Source organism: Nycticebus coucang, chromosome 12 (assembly GCF_027406575.1).
Source record: "Nycticebus coucang isolate mNycCou1 chromosome 12, mNycCou1.pri, whole genome shotgun sequence".
Taxonomy (NCBI): Eukaryota; Metazoa; Chordata; class Mammalia; order Primates; family Lorisidae; genus Nycticebus; species Nycticebus coucang.
In genome coordinates this window covers 5890275-5899677 of record NC_069791.1, presented here as the reverse complement: position 1 = coordinate 5899677, position 9403 = coordinate 5890275, and positions in this window count along the sequence as shown.

Below are 9403 nucleotides of genomic sequence, written 5' to 3'. Positions count from 1 at the left end.
GGGGAATCCTGTCCAGACCCAAGTTCTGCTCCACAGTAGAATGGATGCTGCTGGGGGAACAGTCATAATGTTCAAGTGAACAAGTAAGAAATTACCTGACTGGTTCCTTCTCTGTGGTGTCACGGTCCCGAGGAGAATTTCCAGATTATCAGTGTGATGTTTTTTTCAAAGCTCAGGAAGTATCTATGACTGGACTTATTGGAGGTAAACTTTTTCAGCAAAGCTAATTCTGCATTTTATGTTTCTGGCTACAAAGACTGCCAACAATAATGTGATTCCTTACCAGACGGGTGAATGAGAAGTATGGAGTTAATCTAAGACATTTAACAATCTATCCGATTATCAAACATGAGTTATATGGTTAACAAAGAAAATGATAACTATTATCACATATGGGTTCTTGTCATTAAAACCTGTCCTCATTCTTGTAAAGAATGGGTGTTACTGCATATGGGATGGGCCACTTCAGATGAGATATTTTCAGAATGCTTATGGCAGGTCAATTCCAAACTGTAATTCTTCTCTCATACACTTTTTTTTAGTAGTGCAAGAATGTATACATCCAATTTTCAAATAGAAACTATGAGGTTCTTGTATTTACTACAATTATCGGTTATAATGACAAAACCAAATCATTATGTCATCAAAATGTTAATGGAAATGGAAAGGAGATGGAAAGAAATTTAAAATAATTTTAAAAATAAGAAAGGTTAAAATTTGGTCATAATTCAACCAAAGATTAACTTAATATTGAATACAAATTCTTATTTTATTTAAGAAAAATGATGATGTAGTTGATAATAAATGTTTAAAGAGGGGAAAGTATTCCCAACTTTTTTCGAACACATAATGCTTTTAAGGTTTGAAGAATTTGTTCTTTTTTTCTGACTGTAAAAAAAGAGTAAGCTTGAATATTCAACTACTTGCTAATCCAGCTAGCAATCCTTTACTAGATAAAATACAATTTCACAAAGGATGCATTTACTTAGAAATAAAATGCATCCAAATCTGGGACTCATTGTCGAATTTAGTTATGGCAGAGCGCAAAACAGGATAATATAGCTTCAGCCTTCTCCCTGCTCCTATAATTTCTCATTCACACAACTTTCCGTTCGTATACCCCAGTTAAATAGTCAAAGCTTTAATACAGTCTATGGGGGTGTTCTTCATGCATAAAAAGAAAAAGTAAGCTGGAACATTGATGTCAGTAAGTGAAAGAGATGGAGAAGGGCACTGGGACATCTCAGCGCTGGCTAGCGTGTCTGAGATCAGCTTGCACCTATTTTCTTATTAAGGAATATGCAAAATTCTCTTATAAGCCTCTGTTAATTTTTTTTACTTGTTAGAATTAGTTTTTACTCTTTTCAAACAAAAGAGCCTTAACTGCACATATGCACAAAAGAAATAAGCAGTGTAGAATTGCTTAATATTAAAAATAGTTTAACTTATAAGTATCCTACAATTAGCATAACAAGGGCAGATTGAATATCTCTAGTCCAAAACTCTGAAATCCAAAATGCTCCAAAATCCAAAAAGTTTTAAGCCAACATGCTGCTTGAAGGAAATGCTCATTGGAGCATTGCAGATTTTTGGTTTTTGAATTAGTTATGCTCAACCTGTTAGTATAATGCAAATATTCCAAACATCTAAAAAAAGTTCAAAATCTGAAACACTTCTGCTCCGCGGTATTTGGGATAAGGACGACTCAGCTTGTACTAAGACATATGCTGGTTGAGCCCTCCGGTTTTCACTGCTGTATCAGCTAATTACTGCTGTATAAAAAGCTACTTCAAAACTTAATGGTATAAAATAACAATGGTTTATTTCAGAGATTGGGTAACTTTTTTAGGAAAGAGCTATACAGAAGATATTTTAGGTTTTGTAAGCCATGAAGTGTTTGTTGTAACTACTCACCACCTCCACTGCAGAGTTAAAGCAGACACAGACAATACGTTCATAAGTGAGTGTTCTGTGAATCAATAAAACTTTATTTATACAATCAGACAGCAGATTGGATTGGGCTGCAGGCCACAGTTCTCCAAGCCTTGGTTTATTTAACTCATGAATTTTGCCAATCAGCAATATTTTACCAGGCTTGGTTGAGCAGTTCTTTCAGCTTTTTGATCTTAACAGGTTGGTCATCCTTGCGCATTTTCAGTGAACTGAAGGTTAGCTAGAAAGTTCTGGACTCTCCTTCTGGTGGTCCAGGTAGTTAGCTGTTGCCTGGGGCATCTTGATCCTCTTCTACAAGTTCTCTCATTATCCAGCAGCCTATGCAGGTTTATTTTAATAGAAGCACAGATTCAAGATAGGAAATAGGAATGTGAAAGGCCTCTTCAGTTCCAGACTCAGAACTCTTCCACATTGCATTTGCTGAATTAAATTGAAAATCTTTCTTTTCTCCTGGAAAGACTGCAAACGGTGGACAGGAGAGGATGATATTTTCCGGCCCCTGCTCGAAAATGTCTTGGGAGATGTGAGATTGACTGAAATTAGATCACATGTCTATCCTTGAACTAATGAGCTAAATTCAGTGAGTGACACAGATCGTTTGAAGGCCTATCATCTACCCATCTTGGTGTCTGATATAGATGATCTATGTCTAATCATTAATTATTATCAGTTTTGCTTACTTTGCAAGTGTCAGCAGCCAGCTTAAAAATACTACAGCCAAATTTTTAGTCTTTACCTTACTGAACTTCATATTCATCATATAATCACCCCTCTCTCCACTACACTCTTGCTAATTTTAATTTCTTAAACTTCATACTCATTTCATATCATTTTTCTTTTCATAATTCTATATCTATTCTCAAATTTTTAATATTGGCATTTTTTAAAGTGTCTTGGTCAAGCCAATGTCTATTTTTTATTCTAAATAAGTATGCACCTGATCTTCTAACTTCTAGTACCTTTCGTATGTTAATAGTGCCAAATCTTTATTTACAACTCACTTCCAAATTTAATTAAGGTGCCGAGTAAATTTATGATGAATTTAAATGATTAAATATGATGTAGTGTATTTAAGTGTTCTGTAAATCCCAAGGTTCTAAAGTTGTTATCATCTGTAATGATGCTACCAAGGGATCAGCTCCAGGAGCTTCTGGGAGGTCGTAACCAAGGCACACTGTTCCATCTTTCTCCCCTCCCTTCCAAGTCTCTCTTTCTAACTTAAATGACTCAATCACTTTATATTCTTGTTTTATTTGAAATAGTTATGTTCATAATTGAAGTAATTTATAAGAATTTTTTTTGTGCTTTACTCAACTATTGATACTAGTTTTATCTAATTTTCACAGGAATCAAGTAGTCTTGATCAACAGTTTACTATTAGGAAAGGGTAAGTCACCTATTACACTCTTGTATTAAATTAATCAGAAAGTTTATGTTTTAAAGCTTCTAATATGCTAAAGGTTTAAGATGCAGGCTAGGAAAATAAGGCCACATTTAACTTTGCATGTCCCTAAAGTTCTCCACTCTGCTTCTCTTAATGAACTTTTGACAAAACCCATCTGGAATTTATGTTTTTGTTGTTAGTATTTGTTTTCTTTGGAATTCTGCCTGTGTACTATGTGCATGAAAATCATTTTCAACAGTTTGTTTATTGAGCGACTTTAGCAAATTCTGTCTGCCAAGTTCAAAACCATCAGCTGCTATTACTAAGAGCAAGTAGATTTAAAATGTGCTGCCTCTGTTTGCCAAACGTAGAAGTATCGAGATGTTCCCAGTGAATAGCATCACTTATTACAGTTTAGAAACATACTTTGGGAGCATTATTTACACACGGATCGTTTCTAATCCACATTTGGAATGTGGACTAATTTTAAACGGGTCATCATGCTGTTTTTATATATTGGTAAGAACTATTTCTGGGTAAGCCAAATAACACCTGAATATAATTTTTTAATCTCTCTTCATTGGAAATATGCCACAAAGAAACATTTACAGGCAACATTGCCAAATAAAAGCATTTAATCATTCTGCTAGTAGTAAGAAGATTAAGTTTCTAGGCTAATAGCTTGTGATACGCTGTTTGAGGTAGAGTCATACCTTGCTGAGCGATGGGGACATGTTCTGAGAAATGAACACAGGCAGTATTGTCACTTCGTGATCACAGTATGTACACAAACCCAGATGGGGCAGCTTACTCTGCACATACACTATTGCTCATAGTTACAAACCTGTACACAGGCTATGCTGTGCTGCCAGGGGTGTCCAACCTGCAGCCTGCAGCCTGCAGTCCACAGGCTGATTTGGTGAGAAGGTTTTTTGCTTATCTGTGTTGTTGGATACCAAAAATGTATGCATAGGCTTTTTTTCTAATTAGTTACTATTACAGTTTGTGTATTTAAAGTGTGGCCCAAGATAACATTTATTTTTCCAATGGGCAGCAGAGGAAAAAAAAGACAATTGTAACACAATGGTAAGTATTTGTGCATTCAAACATAGAAAAGGTACATTAAAATACAGTAAAAAGATAAAAAATGGCACCTGTTCAGGGCATTAACCATGAATGAGTATTGCAGGTCTGGAGGTTGCTGTCATGAGTTAGTGAATGGTGAGTGATGAGAAGCCCAAAGATGTTAGTGGACACTGGTACAGATCCTACACACACTGTGCACTGGTGCAGATCCTACACGCGCTGTGCACTGGTACAGATCCTACACACACTGTGCACTGGTGCAGATCCTACACAGACTGTGCACTGGTGCAGATCCAACACACACTGCACTGGTGCAGATCCTACACACACTGTGTACTGGTGCAGATCCTACACACAATGTGCACTGGTACAGATCCTACACACACTGTGCACTGGTACAGATCCTACACAGACTGTGCACTGGTGCAGATCCTACACACACTGTGCACTGGTACAGATCCAACACACACTGCACTGGTGCAGATCCTACACACACTGTGCACTGGTGCAGATCCTACACACACTGTGCACTGGTACAGATCCTACACACACTGTGCACTGGTACAGATCCTACACACACTGTGCACTGGTACAGATCCTACACACACTGTGCACTGGTGCAGATCCTACACACACTGTGCACTGGTACAGATCCTACACAGACTGTGCACTGGTACAGATCCTACACACACTGTGCACTGGTACAGATCCTACACAGACTGCACTGGTGCAGATCCTACACACACTGTGCACTGGTGCAGATCCTACACACACTGTGCACTGGTACAGATCCTACACAGACTGTGCACTGGTGCAGATCCTACACACACTGTGCACTGGTACAGATCCTACACACACTGTGCACCTGTGCAGATCCTACACAGACTGTGCACTGGTGCAGATCCTACACACACTGTGCACTGGTACATATCCTACACACACTGTGCACCGGTGCAGATCCTACACAGACTGCACTGGTGCAGATCCTACACACACTGTGCACTGGTGCAGATCCTACACAGACTGTGCACTGGTGCAGATCCTACACACACTGTGCACTGGTACAGATCCTACACAGACTGTGCACTGGTGCAGATCCTACACACACTGTGCACTGGTGCAGATCCTACATAGACTGTACACTTAGAGTACATAATTTTTTATTTTTTATTCTTTGTGATTCATTGATGGTACAAAGAATTTGGTCACACTGATTGCATTTGTTAGGTAAAGTCCCTCTTATAATTGTGTCCTGCCTCTAAGAGTTGTGCCACACGCCATGACCCCCAGTCCCCTCCCTCCTCCACTTTGCCTGCTCATTCCCCCATCCCTCTCCTGTATTAGAGACACAAAATTTATTTAAAAATTAATTTTTTTCAATAATAAATTAACCTCAGTTTTTCCTGTTATACAGTTTTTAAAAAATAACTTTTTAGACTTTCTTTTAATACACCTAGCTTAAAACACACATTGGTGAGCTGCATAAACATATTTTCTCCTGGGAGAATCCAAGATGGTGGTCAAGTAACAGCTTCCCTGCAACACGGCATGGTGTGTCTGGGGAGATAAGACTCCAGGCATCTCTGGCTGGTGGGATCTGCCTATAATCATCCCTTTGAGGATACAGAGAGTCAGCAAGGGACTTCTGGACCCCAAGAGGAGAACAAAAACAGTGGAAAACTGGCAAGTGGTTGTGTGTATCCGATCGACCTAATCCCACCGGCAGCCTTAAGTACAAGCAGCAGTGAGACTGCAAACCGGAAAGGGCTTACCTGTGAACTGTTTTGGTTTCTTTGGACTTTGCACTCAGTTGAACTGCCTTTGGGGAGAGCTTGAGCAGGAGTGCGGAGAACTTTGGGCATTGTCTAGGGCCTCAGACTGAGCCGCTGAGCCGTATGGAGCTAATAGTGTTCGGCTATGGGCCGCAGTGAGGCTTTGTGAGAAAACTGCCCCCGCAAGCTTTGCCATCAGGGTCGCAGAGCAAGGATCGGTCAGGTACTAGTAACCTAGTGACTGAGCAGCCTAAAGGCGGGAACTGAGCTGCCTTACAGCCTTAACCCTCAGGGGCAGAGTGAGACCGGTTTTGGCACACTGGAGCCTTGGGCTGTTGCCATGGGTAGAGTGCGGTGGCATCACAGCTCATAGCAACCTCAAACTCCTGGGCTTGGTGCTGCCCGGACCTTCATAAGAGGTACGCCACAACCCCCAACCTGGGACTCACACCCACTGGGTCTCTGCATGCCCCGACCAGGAACTGCAGGAGCCGTGCAATCCTGTGTCCTCCCTCCTGTACCCTCCCTGACTCCACACCAGCCCGCTCATCTGGCCAGGGATTCTGGTAGCCATGTGCCCTCCAGAGCCCTCCCTGCCTCTGTGCAGAGCCCTTCTCCTGGCCAGAGAAGGCTGCAGCCTTGGGCTCTCTGTGCCAAAGTCACTGGGAACCATGCACTCCAAGAACCATGCGCACCACCTCCCGCCCTGTTGCTGGATCCAGGTGTGTCACACTCCGGAGCTGCTTCCACAACAAGAACTCCCTGGCTGGGGCAGCTCCAGAGGAACTACACAGGGTCACTCCCTACAAAGATCCAGCAACAATTGAGTGATCCCACTGGGGTCTAATCTTGGAGAAACACCTCCCCAACTCTGAGTATGGCCAGAGGCAATGGTGAAAAACGATCATGAGGTGAAATCAACAGAAAAACTCTGTCAATATGAATAATCAGACTAGATCAATTACCCAAGAAATAATGGGGCAGACACAGCACAAGATCCCATGTACAAACAAATAGCTGAGATGTCAGAAATCGAATTCAGAATCTGGATAGCAAATAAGATTGAATTAGAATTCCAAGCAATAACCCAAAAGATATCTCAAGAATTTAACGAATTCAAAGACCAAATGACCAAATATTTTGACGGATTGAGACAAGAAGTTGCAGTCCTCAAAGATCTGAGAAACACAGTACAATCCCTCAGTAACACAATGGACCAAGCAGAAGAAAGGATTCCTGACATTGAAGACAAAGCTTTTGAAAGCTCCCAAACTCTCAAAGAGGAAGAGAAAAGGAGGGCAAAAACAGATCACTCTCTCAGAGAGCTCTGGGATGATTTGAAGAAAACCAATATTCATCTCATAGGGATCCCTGAAAGCGATGAAGTGGCTTAACAAGGCACAGAGTCTCTTCTCCATGAGATTATGAAGGAGAACATTCCAGACATGCCAAGAGATTCTGAAATTCAGATACCAGACAGTTTCAGAACTCCAGCATGACTCAATCCAAATAAGACATCCCCCAGACACATCATAATCAATTTCGCTAAAGTTAATATGAAGGAGAAAATTCTGAAAGCAGCCAGACGAAAGAAAACTATCACCTACCGGGGCAAGAATATTAGAATAACTGCAGATCTCTCTGCTGAAACCTTTCAAGCAAGAAGAGGATTGTCATTGAATTTTAATCTCCTAAAACAAAATAACTTTCAACCCAGGATCCTGTACCCAGCTAAACTGAGTTTAATTTATCACAGAGAAATTAAATATTTCAATGACATTCACATGTTGAAGAAATTTGCCATAAATAAACCAGCTCTCCAGGATATTCTCAGACCTATCCTCCACAAAGACTAGCATAATCCTCCACCACAAATGTAAACCCACCCAGAAAATTTTGATCAAATTTCAACTTCTACAGTCACAAAAGGATTAAAAATGTCCACCAGACTCTCAAAAGGCTTATCAATATTCTCAATTAATGTGTATGGTTTAAATTATCCTCTAAAGAGGCACAGGTTGGCTGAATGGATACAAAAACTCAAGCCAGATATTTGCTGCATACAAGAATCACATCTTACATTAAAAGACAAATATAGACTCAAGGTGAAGGGATGGTCATCTATACTCCAGGCAAATGGAAACCAGAAAAAAGCAGACATTACAATCCTATCCGCAGATGCAATAGGCTTTAAACCAAATGAGATGAGGAAGGATAAGGACGGACACTTCATATCTGTTAAAGGTAATACTGAATATGATGAGATTTCAATTCTTAATATTTATGCACTCAACCAGAAAGCACCTCAATTTATAAGAGAAACTCTAACAGACACGAGCAATTTGATTTCTTCCAGTTCCATAGTAGTTGGTAGATCCTTGAAAAAAGAAGCTAAGCAAAGAAATATTAGATTTAAACTTAACCATTCAACATGTGGACTTAACAGACATCTACAGAACATTTCATCCCAACAAAACTGAATACACATTCTTCTCATCAGCCCATGGAACATACTCCAAAATAGACCACATCCTAGGCCACAAATCTAACCTCAGCAAATTTTAAAAAATAGAAATTATTCCTTGCATCTTCTCAGACCATCATGGAATAAAAGTTGAACTCAATAACAACAGGAACCTGCATACCCATACAAAAACATGGAAGCTAAACAACCTTATGCTGAAGGATAGATGGGTTATAGATGAGATTAAGAAGGAAATCATCAAATTTTTGGAACAAAACAACAATCAAGACATGAATTACCAGAACCTCTGGGATCCTGCAAAGGCAGTCCTAAGAGTGAAATTTATAGCACTGCAAGCCTTCCTCAAGAAAACGGAAAGAGAAGAAGTTAATAACTTAATGGGACATCCCAAGCAACTGGAGAAGGAAGAACATTCCAACCCCAAACCCAGAAGAAAAGAAATAACCAAAATCAGAGCAGAGTTAAATGAAATTGAAAACAAAAGAATTATACAACAGATCAATAAATCCAAAGGTTGATTTTTTTGAAAAGATCAATAAAATAGATAAACCTTTGGCCAACGTAACCAGGAAAAAGAGTAAAATCTATAATTTCATCAATATGAAATGGAACGATGAAATAACAGACCCCTCAGAAATTCAAAAAATCCTTAATGAATACAAGAAACTTGACTCTCAGAAATATGAAAATCTGAAAGAAATCGACCACTACCTGGAAGTACGC